A 19,674-nucleotide genomic window follows, 5' to 3' on the forward strand; every position below is an offset into this window, starting at 1 on the left:
GATCACATCAGTGGTGTCTTCATAGGTCCATCACAGTCTAATTTTAGGAAAGACTTTGGCCCCAAGGGACGTTGTGTCAAAAAAATAAATAATTCACAAAGCATTTTCAAAATATCCAGAGAAAAGGATGGTGTAACTAGAAATTATAAAGAGGAATACAATCTTTTAAAAGGATAGGAGGTCCTAAAAATGAAATTCTAACTATATAATCACAAGTAATATTGACGAGGAAGATAGATGAGAAGGCATCTAAAGAAACCATCGTTCCTACACAGGGAGGTGCAAAAGATGGAAGGCAGTGAACGTGAGAGTGACTAAATCTGGGAATAAGATTTGACAAAAATTGAGCACTTACTATGCCATATAATTTGGGAGACTACTTTATTAGGTAGGCCCAGGGCAAATATAAAGTTTATATTAAATAATGTACCTGCACTCATGGAGCTTCTAGTATAACAATATTACATATATCTAAGCAGATATAATAGTAAAGTTTATGATTACTTAACACTTTCAAGTTCCCAAATTCCTTTAGATATATTACTTCATTTGAGCCTCACTCACCATCAGTGATGACACCAAGGTTGTGAACTGGGTGAATGGAAGGATTGTAGAGCCATCAATAGAAATAGGGAAGCTAGGCAAAGAGGACGATTGGGGGTGAGATAATTAATTCTGTTTTGTACATACTGACTTTGAAATGTCCACTAGGTATCTGAAGATGCGGGACTATAGCTCAAGAGAGATGGATGTGAGAATTGTGCTAGAATCAAGAGAGCTTCGTTGGCATGAATCAAGAACACTCAAGAGTAAACCTGCTACCTACCTCCTGAAAGAGGGCTCTAATGGACTCAGAGTGCAGATTGACTTTTTTTCTTGCAATAGCCAATGCAAGAATTTGTTTTGCTTGATTATAAATATTTTGGGGGGAAACCCTTCTTGCTTTCTCAATAAGAGGGGGTTAAGGTAAGACGAAGAGAAGGCTTTTTTTGCTGATGAAAAAATAAACTAAAATAGCCTCTCCAAATGTGGCTTCCAGAGCTGTCCTGCATTCTCATGCTACAAAGTAACGTAAATGCAAAGGACAGAGTCAACTACACGTGTTTATGAGAAAGTAAGATTAAATGACTCGGATACAGTATTTAACAGAATAAAAGAATATGCTTAGAAATACAGTTGCCAGTCCCACTCAGATATTCTCTCTGGTTTTTTCCCTAGCACTCCAGCCAACTGAGTAAGCAGCTATGATTAAAAGAAGAATAAAAAGAAATGTTAGACCTTGCTGCTTCCCCTTTAGCTTTCACCTCTCTGGAGTCTTCCTGAAGGCATGGGTTTGAAAATTCTTATTATTTTAAGAGTTATATGGGATTACAATATCTTTGTCCTCCTACATGCCTACCCGCACCTCCTTGTTCGAAGATTAATAATGACGATAACTCACAGCTATATAGTGCTTTACAGTGTGCACAGTGATGCGCTTACATGTGCAGGAGCGTTGTGAAAGCACTGTCCCCAAGACAGGCACTAAACTCTTCCTGGAATCAGTAAAATAGAATCACAAAGCCCAGTAGGGCAGAAGGGAAAACAAAATGCTAGGTTCTAAAAGCCAGGAATGAGAGTAATTCGTTGCCGCCCCCGCCTGACTACCACGAGAACAACCACCAAGCTGGGTCTCCTGAAATGCGGAAAAAGGTGGGATAACTGAGTAATCCGCCAATCCCCTTTCCCAGTGACGTCTGCCCTGTTGTCCAATTGGATAAAAAAAAAAGGAGCGAAGGGCCAGTTGATCGACGTTGATTTCGACCAATAACTACAGGAAAGTCGGGTATGACGGGTGAATTCAACTATCAATCGGATTTCGGGGACAGATACAAAGGCGGGGCTTACGGGGGGTTCTGTTCGTCGCTGGGTAGGCGGAGCTGAAAAGGAGAGGAAGATGGCGGAGTGAGGAGCTGCGGCTCCCGCTGCGGCCGCGGCTGCGGCTGCCCGGAACCCGCGGTGGCTGGGGCTGGCCATTCCTGGTCAGCGGCCGGCTAGTCTTGACAGCTCAGGTAAGATTGGGAGGAGGAAGGATAAACGGTTACGGGCGCTTCCATTATCGACTTGGCTGTAGGAAGTGTCCGCTCTGCTCCCTGTTGGGGCTACCGCAACTGGCCGGGGAGAGAGGGGGTTTGTGTTCCCCGACGTCGCCTCATCTACTTAGTGAATACCTCCTTCCCACCTTCCCACCTTCCCACCGCCGCCATTGACTCGTTCCCCGCAGTCCCACGTTCCCGCCTTCTTTACTGCTTTCATTGGTCGTCTTCCCGAGAGCCCGCCCCCTGGGCTCGCCCATTGGCTGACCCCTGGTCCTCCTTGATCAGCCTCCCGTCATTCTCATTGGCTTGCCCTTGGCTGCCTTTGTGTTATCCCTGTCTGTGCCTCCCTGATTGGTCAAAGCTTGGGCGTGTCACTCACCGCTTTGCCTGTTATTTATTGCGGCCTAGGAAAATGTATCCTTCATCCGGATTATTAATTGGAATTATTTTTGCACTTCCAATCGGAATTTCAACCCCTTCCTCCTTTCCTCCCCCTCTTCCTCTTTTCCCTTCCCCAGTTGATGGGGATATCATCCTGGCCCGCCCTCATCCCATTGACCTTGAGATTTGTTTTCACTGAGAGGTCACCGAGATGGATTTCATTCTGTTCGTGTGCAATGTGGACACCACCCAGGAAGTTTCCTTTATGTGCTGAGTATGCAAACCTTTTTTAAAGCTGTTTTACGCTGTACTACTGAGGTCGCTCTTGGCTCCATTAACTTTAGCACAGCTAGGTTTTTGCCTTAGGGGCAAGGGAATCCGTATTTAGAGTCGGTCTTTAGTGGGAGAAGGGATCAGGTGGTGCTCTGGATAGAGGTCTCCAAGACCCGAATTCAGATCCTGTTTCAGACACTAGCTGTGTGACCCTGGGCAAGTCACTTAACCCTGCTTGCCTCAGTTTCCCTATCTGTAAAATGTGTTGGAGAAGGAAATAACAGACCTCACCAGTAACTTTGCCAAGAAACCTCCAGATGGGGTTATAAAGATCTGACACGTCTGAACTATAGAAACAAATTGGAGGGAGAGGCCAAAGACATATTTAAAGGCCTTGGTCCTATATGCTATGCTGTAAGTTACTTTGCCATTCCGAGAGTTGTCAGAATGCACTGTTTAACTTCTATAATATATATAATAATATATATGTTATATAATAATAATATATATAATAATCTATAATAAAATGTAATTGAGTCAGAATTGGATTTATTATGTAGTAATGGTCTCTCTTTATAGCTTCCCTCCCCCACCCCTCATCATATGACTTTAGGGGCTTTTGCAGACTCCAGACTGGAGTATAAAGGTAGTTTTTGCAATTGAAATTAATAAACATTTCTCTATTATATGCTGTGGATTCTGAACTGATGAACTTTAAAGTCAGTCATTTGCATCGTTGTAACTCAAATTTAATTTGTTCTTCATGCCCCTTGGAGGGAGTTACTGCAGCTATTCTCACTGCAGATAAGGAAGCTGAGCCTTAAATTAGGATGGGTGGGGTAAGTGGCTAGAAGTCACTTAATTTCCTAAATTCCTTAATATATTCACCTGTAAATCAAGGATGATAGTACTTACTCTCTATCTCTGGGTTTTGCCGGGAAGTGCATTATAAACTAGTTCTGTTACTTTGTATGGATTTGTTAAGATATTTGCCTTTGGTGACCCAAGATTTAAACCCAGATCTTTTGACTCCAAGGCCAGTGCTCTTGTACCTGTACCATACAAAACCTTACAAAAAGGTGTTGAAAAGGCTAGATTCTTATTTGTTAATCTTTTGTGTCAGAAGAAAGCTTATGTAAAATAGTCCTTATTTAGAGCTTTTGTCTGTCAGGACTTGTTTGAACAGACATTTCATAATATAAGGACATAGAATATTTAGAATAGTCCCTTGTATATAGTAGTGTCTATGTAAGGAATGAAATTATTTCTGATATGATGTGCTGCAGTAGGAAGGTTTTTGTTTCAGCATGGCCTGGAAATACTTAGAATAACTGTACTTTGTTAGCGTTAAGTAATTTCTGTGCATTTTTGTAAATAATAGATTATTGTTCTGTTCAGGCCTTGACCATAAGAATGAATATCTGCTTAGACCCTTTAGAATAAAAAAGGAGTGCATTTGGAGGAAGGGAGAGAAAGCAGGAAAACTTTCTGTCAGTTCTTTGGTCATCATAAAGAGAAATCTTGTAGCATCATTTTTAGGTAAATTTAGTTCATGGTAAAGAGTAAATAATTATCAAGCTGTGATTTTTCTGTGGTACATGATAATGCTGTTTCTTACGATAGATACATTGGTTTATTTGAATAGCTGTGCTGATCCATAAAATGCCAGTGAAGAGTATATTAAAAGTCTTTAAAATTCTGGGATTTTCACTTTTTCTTTTTCCATAGGTTCCTTATCCTAGACAGAGCAATTTTCCTACAGTGTTTATGATGTCCTCATCTTGAAAGGAAAACAGAATCCAGAGCTCAGGATTTAGTAGGTAAGTAAAAGTTGAAGTACCATTCCAAGATCTTTGTCTTTTGAGCAACCTCTTGCAATTCCCTTGATAGTTTGCCCTAAGTAAGTAACAGTTTCTAATGGGCAAGTAAAAAAAATGCAACTTTTATTTACTTTACTACCATAAAGGAGGTAGAATGTGGCCCGGAAGACTAATGTAAACCTACTGTTGATGTGAATGTGTTTTAAGTTATGAACTTACATCCTGTGAAATAAGTGTTATGTAACGCTTTTTTTGATGACCACACGAGCTCTTATATAAAAACTTCTCAGGAAATACACCTGAAAGATTTCTAGTTCTTTGTCTGCTATATCAAGTGTTTGATATCCTCTGAATTTACCACAGGAGAAAAGTGGTTTTTACGCTCAGAAACTTGACTTGAAATGTGAATTTCTTAAGGTTTCTGCCCAGTCCCCTAATCTAAAAACAGACATCATAACTACTTAGCTGTAGTTAATTCTATGATGTGAACATTGTTTAATATTATAAACTTAATTTGAAAATAAAAAATCTGCTACATGAGTTTCATTCATAGAAGAGACCCCCCAAAAGGAAAAATAAACTGTTGGACTAAATCTAAACCAGTTGCGCTTTAAAAATAAGATTAAAGTCATCTTGCCCGTGTGTTATATTTATATCTTCCCTGGATTATAAAGTCATTATGTGCAGAAACTATTTTCTGTACAACTCTCCCCATGGTATCTAACATACCACATGCAACTAAACAATTCTTATTAGCAGTGCTTTGGGTGACATTATGAAATAGTATTCTAAATTTGTGGTCTGCATAGTATGGCAAGATGCCTGCATTATTCTGCACAATGAATCCTCTTTCCTGTCACACACACATACACACACACACGCACACACACATGATACAAAATATGGTTGTTAATCCCTTGAACTGGGTAGTCAAATTGCTTATTATCAGTTTTCACTGAAAAGTCCTGTTTTCCTTTTCTGCCAGTAAGTTGCATTTGTTAATGACATACTCACTTTAACTCTTATAGACAGGTGGCTTCAGAGGTTTGAAATATATTGGACTCCAACTTTATAGGGCATTTTATGTCTAGATTCTGCATATCTGAATGATAGCTCTTTCCCTTTAATGCTATAGACACTTGCCTCTATCCTTTCTGTTGAATTTGGGTGTTTAATAAGAGCTTGTGGTATACAAAGCATTGTTTTAGGTGTTGAAGGAAATACAAAGGTTCGTGAATATAATATTCTCTGTTATGGCAGATAAGAAATGTAGGTAAATAATTTAAATACAAAATGGAACCTAGGTATATAAGAAAAGTAGAGGGAAAATCATGAGATTTCTAAGTGGGGGACTTTATGGGTGAGAAGACTGAGAAAATGAAGTAAGTGATATTTTTAGTTGGGCCTTCAAAATGGATAGGATTTCAGCAGGTGGATACTGGGTGGGGGAGGGGAGTGAGATTCCAAACATAGGGCATCAGGAAAGCATAGGACATATACAAGGTAGTACTTGACTGAAGAGTACACTGTTTAGAAAGAAGTAATATGAACTCTAAAGCTGGAAAACTAGATTGTTGATGGGAGGCCTTGAATTCCACCGTGAAGATTTTGACTTTATTTGGTAGTCTGTGGTGAATTGTTTAATTCAGTGCATTTGGAATCCTGTTATCCAAGTTGAATAGATCCAATCAGCTATTTGGGACAGTTTTGACATCTGTTTCAAGAATATATTCTATAAATGAATTGCCATATTTGAGATATTAATGAATATTCTTAAGATGTTAAAGAGTATGAGCATTAGGTTTTTTGATTTTTGCCACTGCTATTTAGAGTTAGGATAGCTAGGTGGCACAGTGGGTAGAGTGCTGGACTTGCAATCAGGAAGACTCATTTTTTTGAGTTCAAATCTAGCCACAGATAATATATTAGTGAACCTGGGCAAGTCACTTAACCCTGTTTTGCCTCAGTTTCCTTATCTGTAAAATGAACTGAAGAAGGAAATGGCAAACCACTCTAATATTTTTGCCAAGAAAACCCCAAAAGGGGTCACAAAGTGTTGGACACAACTGAACAACAACATTTAGTGTTAAGATATAGAGGCCCTGTGATCTATGATTTTTTCATATCTATTTTATATATATTCATTATATATAATATTTTGATTTGTTGGTTTGGGCAAATATTTTCTAAAATCAAGATATATTGTAGGCTTATTTCACCAGATTGAGAAGGATGTAATTTGGGTGTTTCCCCCCTTGCTCTACTAAAGTTATAAAACCAGGTATATTCTCAGAATGAGTTTACTTCATGATCAGCTTTAATATTTTTTTTATCCTAAATCGCAGTGAATTATTTTATCAGAATTTGACTAGAAAGACTGAGGTTCTGACTTGCATCAGTTGTATTGGTGGAAAGTAAAACTGATTTTTGTTACCAGGTCAGGTTTTTAGCTACATATGAAATAGAGCATATTATAATTATGAATTATTTATTAGATAACAGTAATGCACTAAATTCTTTCCAGAACATAAAATGATTTCTGCCTTATTAAATTGTTTAATTATTCAAACAGAAGTGAGGGAGATTTTAGAGGTTATACAAGAAAGTGAAGATAATAGTACTGTTTCTGGGAAGAGCCTATGTTATTAACTAGGTTGATGCTTGAAAGCATTACCTATGGCATTATCTTTCCTCTTACACTATATTTTCTTTAGAGGTCTTTTATAGTGTAAGGGTAATAGATGCCTAGTTTGCTTCAGGAACCATTTGCAGCTTATACCCATCGACCAGAAACAAGAAGTATATAAGAAGGTTAGCGGAAAACACTTCTTTCTCCTTTCATATTTTCTTTATCTTCTTTTACTCAAAGAATTTTTATCCATTCAGTCACCTATAGGAAACCTAACTGCAGCATTGCTACCTTTCTCTTTCCTGTTCTGCATTTACATAACTCAGAACAAGAATTTGCCAATTCTTAGAGAAAGATAATCTTTCTCTAAAGTGGGGTGAGAGCAAAAAACACAGAAGAGTGATAGTAGGAACTCAACGCTGCAAAGAGGTTGATTTTAACCTCCTGTCCTTTCAAGATATTTGCTGTTGAGGCTAAGGCTAGGGATTAAAGATAGTGTCGTAGTAAGTTGGGCATATGACTCAAACCATAGTGTATAAAATTGGCCATAGCTGCTTATACAAAGTATAATGCAGAAGTGGGAATGGGCCCTTTCAGAAATCAGTGCTGTAGTCTGTTACATTACCTTGTAAAAATTCAAACAAACAAATGATTAACTTCTTGTGGTGATCTACAAAGATGAAAGGATTTAATGTTAATTTTGGAAACTGGAATTCTTGATTGGGAACAGCCAGTTTGAAAGCTTATTTTGACTTCAAAATAGAGCTCATTTGGTGTGGCGTGTATCATTGCCAACTGCCGTTGTGCCAGAGGTAAAGATTTCTTCCGCCAATGGCCTTTCTACAATTTGACCTCATTTCAGAGAACACTTTACAAGTGATAGACCCAGATTGCCTCCCTCCTGTCTTCTCTCACAATCAGAATTTCCTGTCTCAAAAATATCCCCAAGTCTCTTTTCCCCCCTTCTTCAACAGTCATTCTCTAACACTAATATCTACTAGCTTCTGTTCTTTCCCACTTTTAATCAGTCCTCATTAGGTATAATTTTTCTTTGTGTCTTACAGGTTCTTTAGAAGAAAAAAGACTTTGATTTGAATCATTCTGTAGGTATCTCTGGATTTTGTTTTGGGGAACTCTAACAGTAATAAATCATTGATCCAGGTTCAGTTTTATCCTCCTTCCAATTCATTGCATGACCCAAAACAAGTTCTTTTTGATGCCTTTGTTTCCCCCTTGTACAGTGAGGATAACAGTGATTTTTACTTGCTTACCTCATCAGGCTGTTGTGGGGATTAATTAGGTCGTGTCTTTGACGTGGAGTTTCTCAGGGGTATAGTTCTAGGCAGGTGCACAACAAGTAACAATTTATGCTCATTTTGTAACTTAGTGTTTTGTTCTTTAACCAGACACCAATGTCATTCCCATTTTAGGTTCATCTGTTGAATAAATAGGCTGTTTCAACTAGTTCTTGCAAATTGCATCTTGCACATGGGTGTGACTACTCTTTGCAGAGCCCTAAATCAGGAACTGGCAACACAAAGAGAAATAGGAAATGTGATGTTTTTCAGCACCAAGTCCTGTGTCTTCTTACACCTTTCATGTGTTTCCTTTATAAAGCTAGTGTTCCATCATACCACCTAAAGTTAATGACAGCCATTTCCCAGTAGTTATGGCTTAGACGTTTATTTCTCCTTCTAGCGAATTGCTTTTGTTTGTTTGCATATGCTCGTTATTTGCGTGTATTTCATACGTGACTGAGTGTTGAAGCTGGGTGCTTCAGTTTGAAATTCAGAATCAGACAGCAAGAGACTATATGGATTGTCATGACAAAACGGTGTCAAGAACCGCAGAAAATAGAAGCAAAATGCATCTTGCAGAAGGGATTTAGTCTCTTTGGCCTATAAGAATGTTCCACCGTATAAGAAAAGGGGAATAAGGGAAACAACTTTTGTGGGCTTTGAATTAGCCCGAGTAAGCGCCGGCTAGTGAAGGACCCTTGCAACCCAGAGGTGACCAGTCTTGTCAGCATCCCAAAGAGTGCCAAAACCCTGCACCCAGCCTGCCCTTCCTTTCATCTCACCCATTGTGTTTTTTGCTGGATTTGCACATTTTCCTGATGAGTCTTTCATAATTCTCAGGTTTTCTTTTTCCCCGGGCTTTTAAAGCAGGCTTCAGTGTATATATTTGTAATAGTCTAAAGACCAAATAGAGGCAACTAGGTGCCTCAGCAGATGAAGCACTGGGCCTAGAGTCAGGAAGACCTGAGTTTGAATCTGGCCTTAGACCCTCACTAGCCGTGTGACCCTGGGCAGGTTGCTTAAAGAACAGAATATTCTCACTGTTTTCTGGTTTGCAGCTGAACCAAAGTAGAATCCTAGACTCTTGCCTCAGAGGTACTTTAGTCCAAATCTCCCCCCAATGCAGATGTTTTCTAATATCCTTCCTTCGTAGCCAGGCTTGGGCATTATAATTTCGCATTATTCAGTTTCATTTGCTTTGTTCTTAGAAACATTTAGCTTGTTGTAGTGATTCATATTGTTTTGCTGATTCTGTAATTCATGCATCATCTTTGATGAAAGTATGAAATGGGAGTGGACAGACTTTCACAATTGTATCCTATAGCACGCTCTTATCTTTAAACCCATCTAACTGACAGAAGGATACATAGAATACAAAATTCTTGTTTATTTTCTTTTTTTTTTTTTTTTTTTTTTTTTTTTAAGAGAAACAAAGGAAATTTATTCTACAAACCTTGCAAGATTTGGGCACACCTCCATAATGGAGGAGGCCTTGTTTATTTTCTATCAACTTTTTAAAAGCATTGAACTTGGTAGAACAAAGTGCAGCATTAATAACTAACTTCCAACAAGTTTTCTCTCATGGATATGTGAAGTCGTATGATTGTAGATTCAGAGTTTAAAGACTCGTTGTAGTTCAACTCCACCCCCACCCTCCCTTCATTTCACAGAAGACAAGATTTGAGCTTAGAGAGGTTGTGACTTGTCCAGGGTTACACAGGTAGTAATTGGCTGAGTTAGGAATTAAATGAAAGTCCTCTGCTCTAAATCCAGTGCTTTAAGAGTATTACACCATACTGTTTCCATCAATCATATATCCTTGAAAGATACAATAAGGCAGTGTTATTTGGTGGTCGTCTCATTGTGAATATTAAGGCAGGCATAAAAACAAGGAGACATCTGCTCTTCCAAAGTGCGTTCTACTGTCACGGAAGATGTCCATTTTGTAATAGATAACAGAGTTCTTCATAATCTCCTTTTTCTGAATGACAGTATGATTGTAACAAACTCAAAAATGTTGAACAGGATCTTAAATTATAAACACTTAAGTTCAATCTAATATTCCGTATAGGGAAACAAAAATGGGAAGAGTACTTACTGCCCAGATTGTTGTATGCAATTAGTTGGACAGTAGAGCTGGCCCATTGGTACCCTGTATATACAGGGGAGGTATTGAGTTGGGCCCAGAATTAAGAGGAAGAGAGTATTTTAGGTTTACATGTGGGAAAATATCAATGCTTATAATTTGTGGATATGTCTGTAAATGTAGGATATTTTCTTTAACTGCTTAGTTGCTTTTCTACAAGTCACATTTTGTTTACTGTTTTGGCAGTGTGTGTGTGTTATAGAAATAAACGTTTACCAGTGTGATAAGCTCAAGCTGAAATAACTATCCTAATCATCCTACTTTTCTTTTGTGTTTTTAGATCCTTCACTATTTTCTCAGGTGGTCCTGCGTCTTTTGTGTAACTGCAGTCCTTGGTCTTGACATGTGGACCTATCTCCTCTCTACTTTAACTCCATGGACCAGAATGGAAAAATTTTCTTCGCTTCGTGTTCCAGTTCTCAAATCCAGCACATTTAACTTGTTAGGTGGCTTCCCCCAAGGTGCCATCTGGCTGGCATCATGTCAATTCTTCCAGGAAAAAAGAAGCAATTGATGTTGGCATTCAGCAGCTATTTGCTTAGATGAGAAAAGGGATTTTTTTTCAAATAGAAGCATAATATTTAAATTGGTGCCAGGTGCTTAGATGGTGGCATTTGTGAGTTCTTTGCCCTTTATGTTTTACAAGAGTACACAGTAAGAAGTCAAAATGTCTGCAGGGGCCACTTGTATCCTGTTTGAACTAGCATAAAATTACACAATATGCATAATTACAACAAGAAATCTTGCATTTCAATATGGAAAGTACATTTAAGAAACTTAAAAATAATATATCCGAATCCTAATTAATTCCATTACATAGATTTCTCAATCCAGAACAAAGGGCCAACTTTGTAGATACTCATGTGATGTGGTAAGTAAAGCAGCTTATGTATGGTATGTCCCTGGATTTTTTATGTGTATAAAGAAAACATGGTCTTTGAACAAAGATGTTCTGCATGGGTATATCTACATTTATCAGTGAGAAGAAAGATTTCTTCCAAGACGGTAACATTTACCTGGCCGGTAACATTTGGTTGCTTCATACCATTTTAAGATGTTTTTCCATTTTCACAAGAAAGGAGCAGGTTGTACAGAAGCAGAAACCATGAATACATTCTTGGGTCCATTGGAACACAGTTTTCATTGACTTCTGACTAAGCAGAGAACAAAAAGTTTTGATCTTACCAAAAATGGGGGCTCTCTTGTGGATATATATGGCTTGCTGTCATCTTTCTTCCTTGTGGAGTGTTATGGGACATTCTGGAGTTGGATTTTCATACTGCTGTGGGCAAGAGTGAACTGGAACAAGGGGTCTGCCAACGTATGCTCAAAATACCAGGTCAAACTTGTAGCTAACTATGAATATAGCAGAATGGAAAAGGAGTGGCAGTAGGGAAGCAAGTGTTTTTTCCCATACAACTTCAACTTGAGAGGCAAAAAGCAGAAATATTTTGTGTGGCTCCATCGGACAGATGTATTTGCGTGACATTCTGTATTTTCATCCCTTGCAGCATCATGGGAACATTATCCTTCAATTCAGGATGGCTGTGAGAATGATTTCCGTGGTTGAAACTGAAGCATCCCACCAGAGGGTGGGCCTCAAAATAAGGCCCATCAAACTTGGCTTGAAGCAGGGTGAATTTAGGTCTAGAAGAAATTTAGGGACTACATTCCATCCGACATCTCGCCTCCCCCACCACCCCACCCCAAAAAAAACCTCCACAAAGTAGTTTCATGTCTAGATCAGGCAACAAATATGGAATAGCTTGTTTTCCTTTGAGTAAGGTGGGAAAACCAACACTACCCTTGGCAGCTGAAATCCTTCCTTGCTCCTGCACCTGAGAGATGCACAGCAGAGTTAGGGGTGACCTGTTACTAGTACAGGAGAACATCTGCCCTCTTTTATTTTTTATCTTATATGGCTGAAGAAATCAGTGTAAAACTTGTCAGATATTAAGACCTTATGTTGCATCTTTGTGTTTCTGGGAATGTGCACATCCAGCACCCTGGTATGATGCTAGAGTGAAGAGCCTGGAATCAGACTGTTCTGCTCGGGTAGAATTTTGTTAAAGACAAGAATTGCCCAAATGGAATATTATCCTCTGATGAAAGTCTGATTTTATAAGGGCAATAGTTGAGATTTGCTAGTAGTAAAAGTACAGCATTCTCAAAGTCTTTGTGCAGTTTTAAGCTTTAATACCTTAAAACTCCACTAAGACTTGAGATACTCTACATAGGTAGTCATGTCTTTTGAAAGTTGTATGTGTATAGTAGTTAGGAATCTTTCTCTTCAGTACAGCAGACCTCCCAGTCATTTGTTTATTTTTTTCATTTGTTGTTACTCTGTAAAGATAAAGACCAGTGTTGTTGGGGAAACACCTTACTAAAGGGGTCATACTTACTACAGGTGCCACCAAGATGGGGAGAAAGGTTTTAAATCTTTGTTTCTCTGCCATTCCCTTTAATGTCTTATTATTGGTAGCCTTTCTGGCAAGATCAGCTGGCAGGTAGCAGGGCCATCCTATTTTCTTTACCTCTTCTGTCAAACTTGCAACAGATCCACTCTGGTCCTTTGGGCATCAGACCTACTAATTTAGATTCCTTAGAGTTCTCTGAATTCATAGCCAATAAGTTCGCTGTAAAGTTTTCCTTAAATAGATTCCTGCCTTATTTACAACTTTCACAAAATCTCATTAGAACTGAAATTTGTGTTATGATCAGTTGTTTTAGCCTTATACTCTCTTAAGACACCCTCTATATTTCTTTTCTGCCTGTCTTTCTGCAGTTTCCTTCCTGGCTGTAGTTTTAGGCAGCACCATCTATGGCCTATTGCTATACCTTCTCTTCTCCCAGTCCTCGTTGGTTGGAGATTTTCCTTTTTGAAAAGTTAAAACAAACAAGGGATATGTGCAATAATTACATATATACATATATATATATTTTAATACTTGTGGACAAAATAATGTTACAAGTTGTTTGAGAACAACAAAATCACCAATGTCTTCCATTTTGATAATATGTATAGTTTCATAAGCATTAATGCTTTGTAGAGAAATGTAGTGCCATGTTAGGGGCCAGTGCATGAGCCTAGTAGTAATTTTAGAATTCTTTATAATAATAATAACCAATAGTGTAACAAAAATATGGAAAATACAAAAATTTCCTTTTTTCTTAAAGTTCTGAACCTGTATCTTCTCCCTGGGGAAAACTGACAAACTAAAAGGGCTAGCTTAAAAATAGAATTCTTTTGGGTTAGAAGCCTTGAAGAATATGCTTGGGGATAGTTTACCTTCATATAATGTTGCAGTATTCTAAACCTAATGTGACTGTGTCCAGTCTTAACCACAAACTAAACTATGGACAACCATCCCCCATCCCCACCCCCTCCAAGGTAATGCTCTTGGATTGTATTTCTTATATGAAGTGGGATTGTTCTTCTTATGTCCTTGTACGGATATGTCTTGTAGCTTAATCCTGTTTCATTTCTGTATGTAGACAGAACAGAACCACAGTATAATTCGTATATCTTAATTGGGTACTCTTTGGAGCCTCCCATGAAGTGCTCTGTTAACTCAAGGGTAGTAGACTGACACTTCCTGTCTGCAGGTCACTGTCTCTGGGCTGTGTCAGGAAGCCCTTGTAAAGGTTGAGTCAAAGTATGTTTTAAGGCTGTCCCCACTTCTCAGTCCACTGTGGGGTTTGGTTTGGTTTTTAAACGTGGTTTTCTTGCTACTTCTCTTGCTTGATCTGCATTTTGAGAATTGGATGTATAGGTAAATAGAACCTCGACAGGTTGCCATGTAGTGAGAAGTAAAAGAGAGCGTTTGCTTATGTTTGCAGTATGCAGTTTAAGGATATATACCTTTCAGATTTGTACGGCCCCTTTTCCCTGCCTTCCCGGAAGTAAACAGTTTTGTCACTCCTAGGATAGTTCATCTTTCTTTCGTAAAGCAATTCCTGTCTGTAAATGGCTTCCTTGAGAAATTGGACAAGGTGGCTTTTCTGAAGTGATTGGAGGGTCTGAGTACTCAGATAATCCAGGTTTTATGAAACATGGACTCTACAAACAGTAAAAAATGTGATCATGTGCAACACTGCATGAGCAAACAGCGCTGAGTAAGTAAGTAGGCCCGTTTGTAGCAATTCTCTGGGGACCAGGTTCAGGTTCTCTTAGTCTACACTCAAGTAGTTAGGCCTTTGATTCAAATAGGATAGTGCTTAGGAGAATCCATTTCTTAAAAAAAAAAAATACCTCTGAAACAGGAATGCAAAATAGCACAGTATGCAGGGGGAATGCCCCTGATGCAAACAAAGCCATAAAATGATTTAATAATTTTAAAAGGATAAAACTAGTAGCAATAACTGTTTTGCATGTAATAGTAACTAACTTGAATTAGCAAACCTGTATAGTAAAGTAAGTTACCACTCAAGCTTGTGGTGGGGTGTGGTGCTCAGTCCTTGACAGAGCTGCATGAAAGTAAACATATTTTAGGTAGCTGATATATATAAAAGATGCTCTTTTCCTTTGAGAAGGAGGAGGGGGTGGGTGGGAGGGTGGGGGGTGTGTGCGTGTGCGTGTGTGTGTGCATGTGTGCGTGTGCGTGTGCGCGTGTGCGTGTGTGTGCGTGTGCGCGTGTGCGTGTGTTGGAGAGAGACATTTTGATATGTGAGACTGAAAATCCCATTTGTTTCCCCAGGAAGGAACTGTTGAGTTGAACTCTCTGGAAGATAAATTGGAGTCTCACTAAGGCATTCCAAGTAGGTTTTCTGCTTGAGACTTTACTTTGAGGATAGCTCCTCCGTCACGGAGTTTTTTTTGCTTTCTCCTTGTTTCCTGAATTCATATTTTTTTTTTTTTAGGATTAAGAAAAAAGCTTAAATTTAGTGTTTGCGTTTTCTGTATTTGTGGTTAAGAAAGCTCTCAGTAACACTTGTGAGAAAGGTTTTATGTATGTGAATTTCTTTTTTGTTTTTTACCATATTTTTAATGGAAGAGTAGCCAGAGCCATGGCTTCTGACAGCTTATCCTCTAATGTAGAAAACCACTCCACCTCCCAGCACACTGTCCCAGTTTTGGAGCCAAGACAGAAGTGAGGACCAAGATAATTTTTCTGTTGTCTCATACCACCTGTCCGTGTGGACAATTCATTCTGGCCATCTAGTGCCTGGAAAATAACTATATCTCTGTATAAGCTAGTTACAGTCTCCCTTGGTTCATGATGTTCAATTATATGCCTATATGCGAATGCAGGAGAAAAAATGCAAGGTAGATGGGAGAGAGCCAAGAAAGCTGTGCCTCTTGAATATAATTTTCTTACTTGGTGATCCCAAAAGATAAGACTGTTTATAAAATAAATAACCATCCCTCAACTCACAAAAGGAATGCACTACCTGGATTCCTTTTGCTCTCTCTTTAGTGTGTACCCCAGTGTCACCATTAGACACGTTGGAATAGCCAAGAAGTTTTCAGGATCTGGCTTGATCACAGGTGTACGCTTAATGCTATATAAAGGACTTTGTAGAACAGGCACATTAAATATAGATCTAAATGCTAAAATTGACCAGATATATGCAGTGAATGGATGGGATTCAGATAAGCTTATTACATTCAAGGGTGTAGGCATCCCCCTTTTCTTTAGGTTTCACGCTGATGAGTGAGCTCTTATTAAGTATGAAGTGTGCACTTACAATATGCTAGGCACTATGCAAAATAGGGTCAGGTCTTTGCCTTCGAGGAGTTTACATTCTCTTGGTGCTGCTGGTAAAGGCAAATGGCCTCTAGTTTCTTTTAGAACATGCTTGGCTGTTAGAATAATCTTGGCCAAAGGATCACTTGTCACAACAGTTTTTAGGAGAGGGCTACACCAAATTTTAAGGCATCGAAGATTTAACTTGTTTACATTGTACTAGCTACGCTATTAATAAATCTTTCCAGGGCATGTGCGGGACAGGAGAGTAAGGAGTGATGTGTATGTAATTTTCTTCAGTGTTAGTAAAAGAAACCACTTAATAGAATCTCCACAACATACCACCTTCATCTTTTCATGGTATCACAACCGTCACAAAGTTGACCGGAAAATCCATGATAAGTAAGGCTGTATATTTCCTTTTCTTAATATGGTTCTTATCTCTGCTACCTTATCGTTCCCACCCTTAAGGGAGTAGATTTGCATACCAGTCACCCCTGTACCAGTGTGAAATGATCCTAAATTTTACCTTTTTATTTGCTAGCTTTGTTCTTCCATTGAGAAGCATCATAGGGATAGACCTTGATTAAAACTGTCATTTGCTTTTCCCAAATGTTTCCAAGTTTTCTCTCAGTTGCAGTATTTCATTGAAAATAAATTGCATGTACCCTAGCTAAGCCCCATAATCTCTCTGAAATCCAGAGGTTTTGTTTTGCATGAACATGGAAAAATGCATGAAGACCATACAAGCAACAGTGGCTCAAAGCCCACAATCCCAGTCCTGTAGAGTTAGAGTCCTAATTATGCATGATTGAAAATGTCTAGCGTCATATAATTACTAGAAAACTGATATATGCATTTATATATAACAAAGCAATAGTAACTACTAAACTAATGGCTTGAATTTACTGCTTGAAACCTCAGTTCTTGTTTCTCTTAAAAAGATGGCTTGCCTCCATCAATACAGGGAGGCTAGAGAATAAACCAGGACAGCAGCATGACACTTGGGCTGTTTGGAGGAGGGAGTAGCAGAACTCGCCTTTTGTTTTAACCTCTTACCTGGTTTATGAGAGTCTCCTAAGCATGTTTTTTTTTTTTAATAACAGGGCATGCACCAAGAAGCATGTTGTGTCAATGAATGATTTCTTAGTTGCCTCAATTGTAGCAGTCAGAAAGGTGCAGAGTTTCAAAAGGAGTAAGAGGGTAAGGCCCAACTGTACTATAGAAAGTAATAACTGGGTCTATTAAACAAGGCAAAAGTGGCCTGAGTGTAAGCCCAGTAAAACTAGTACTTTGGAGGTGAATAAAATCAATAAGCACAGTGCACACATTTCAGGTGTTAGTAGCTTTTTAGTGCAGTATTTTTGGGTAATTTTTGCCGCTTAAGGCAGCTGTACTGAATTGTACTGGTGTCGACCAGCAATAATATTGGCTCCCTGCAGCAAAGGAGACTTCCATTTTGCAGGAGTTGACCTGAAAATATTGTTACATCTGTGATTTTGTTTCTCTTTAGTTGTTACATTGATGTATTTTTGAATTTATGTGACTTGAAATAGATTTTTAGAGCCAGAGACACAAAATTATTTACCCTTAATGGTCTGATCCGTCATTCCAATTAAATTCCATAAAGAACTCTTGCCCCTCGAGGTGAATTTATACTTCTTAATTTCATTAAATAGATTGGCCACTAACTTCCTTATTTAGGGAGAAAAAAATTAGATGTACTTCTATTCACTGTAACATTTCAGAATGTTGGGGAATAAAAGATTTTTGTGGGGCCTTTAGTGTAACCCCTAGAAGCATATGTGATAATAGCAAACAAGATAAGAATCATCTACTACAAGCTAAAGAGGTGACAATAAACTTATAATTTTTCCTACAAAGATTTTCCCTCAAATTAGCATAACCTTACTTTAGGACTTATCTTGATATTGCTGGGGAAACTTTATCTTCCAAGATACAGGATAAAAGTAACCTTCAAATGGCTCAGAATTGAACCACTCAGTTCGTACTTAGCAAGTTTATTCCCAAACCTCTTTAGTTTTTCTCTTAGCCAGTTATTGATAGAACATCTGTGAAATGAAGTTGGAAAATTAAGTGTTTATTGATTTTGGCTTGAGAATACAATAACCCACCACCCTTCATTAACCCACTGCTCTAAAAGGGAGTAGTAAATACTGGTATATGGAACTCCTTTTATCTTCAAATTTGTCAAGAAACTCCAAAACTTTCAGAATTATTCTTGAAAAACAAGAGCTCATAAACAGAAGGCCTTCCTTCTAAGTGAAACTTCCCTTGAAAACAAAGGCATATATGTGCTGCGCCATTGGTGAGATGTTGGGTTGTTTTGTCTTTTCTAGTGGTGGGGAAAAGTATCCAAAATAAAACTAGAGCAGTGCACGGCAATCTTCCTTCTTGAAGTAACTGCTTTTAAATTGTTCAACTATTCTGTGTAAAATAAACAGTTTGGCATTAGATTAGAAAGACCCAATACTGAAGAGCTCATTTCACATACTCTAGATATTAAATTGTTGGCTTTCTTTAGTGCAGAAAAAATTGTTTACTTATTGTTTGCACATGCAGCACTGTAATCTTTCTACTCTATTGCACAGTTGTATTTTACAAGGTAATATTGTTAGGATTTCTCATTGTTAGAATTTCATACCTGAAATTTTGGAAAAGGCAGCTTGCTGTTATATCTATGCATCTTTGGGGGTTTGAAGGACAGATTTTATTCTTCTGATGGTATAAAGTTGAACTGTTTTTAAAAACCTAAGTTGAAAACTCTGCAACTATGTATAAAACTTTTGGGGTTTGTTTTTTGGTTTTTAGCAATAAAGCAGCATGGGCCAAGAATGCACTGAAACTTGCCTCTGTGTCATTTGTTACTCGGAATGGGTTCCCTTCAGTAGTTCTACAAATGATTGTGAAAGGGGAAGTTGGGAGTTTTGGGAAATGAAAAAGTCAAAAGAAAGTTCCTAAGGAACAAGATGACTCAAAGAAAGGAATATGTTTACAAATAGACCTCATTTCTTCTCCCCTCCTGCATATCTCCACTCTTCAGACTTCCCCATTACTGTTGAGGATTCCTCCATCCTAGTCATCCAAGCTTACCCATTCCTGGCTGACTTGCTACATTCTACATATCCAATCTGTTGATGAAACTATGTGATAGCACCATGGAAAGAACTCTGGGACCTGGACTGGGGGGAAACAAGTTCAAATATGGCCTCAAGATACTAGTTATGTGACCCTGGGCAATTCTGCCTCAGTTTCCTCATCTGTAAAAGATGGGGATAAAAGCACTTATCTCAGGGTTGTTGGTGAGGATTAAATGAGTTAATATTTGTAAAGTACTTGTC

The 19,674-nt window shown here is 38.4% G+C and overlaps 1 long non-coding RNA gene across 2 annotated transcripts; it reads left to right on the forward strand.

Annotated features, from left to right (window-relative positions):
* The first annotated feature begins 1,901 nt into the window (after positions 1-1,901).
* Positions 1,902-19,178, forward strand: LOC118829090. 2 transcript variants are annotated; one of them, XR_005008984.1, is made up of 4 exons: positions 1,902-2,051; positions 4,461-4,552; positions 8,246-8,284; positions 10,906-19,178. It is a non-coding gene; the product is annotated as an uncharacterized LOC118829090 (long non-coding RNA). The 2 variants fall into 2 exon arrangements; XR_005008985.1 differs by lacking the exon at positions 8,246-8,284 and having other exon boundaries at positions 1,923-2,051.
* Positions 19,179-19,674: the final 496 nt, after the last annotated feature.

Source organism: Trichosurus vulpecula, chromosome 8 (assembly GCF_011100635.1).
Source record: "Trichosurus vulpecula isolate mTriVul1 chromosome 8, mTriVul1.pri, whole genome shotgun sequence".
Lineage (NCBI taxonomy): Eukaryota > Metazoa > Chordata > Mammalia > Diprotodontia > Phalangeridae > Trichosurus > Trichosurus vulpecula.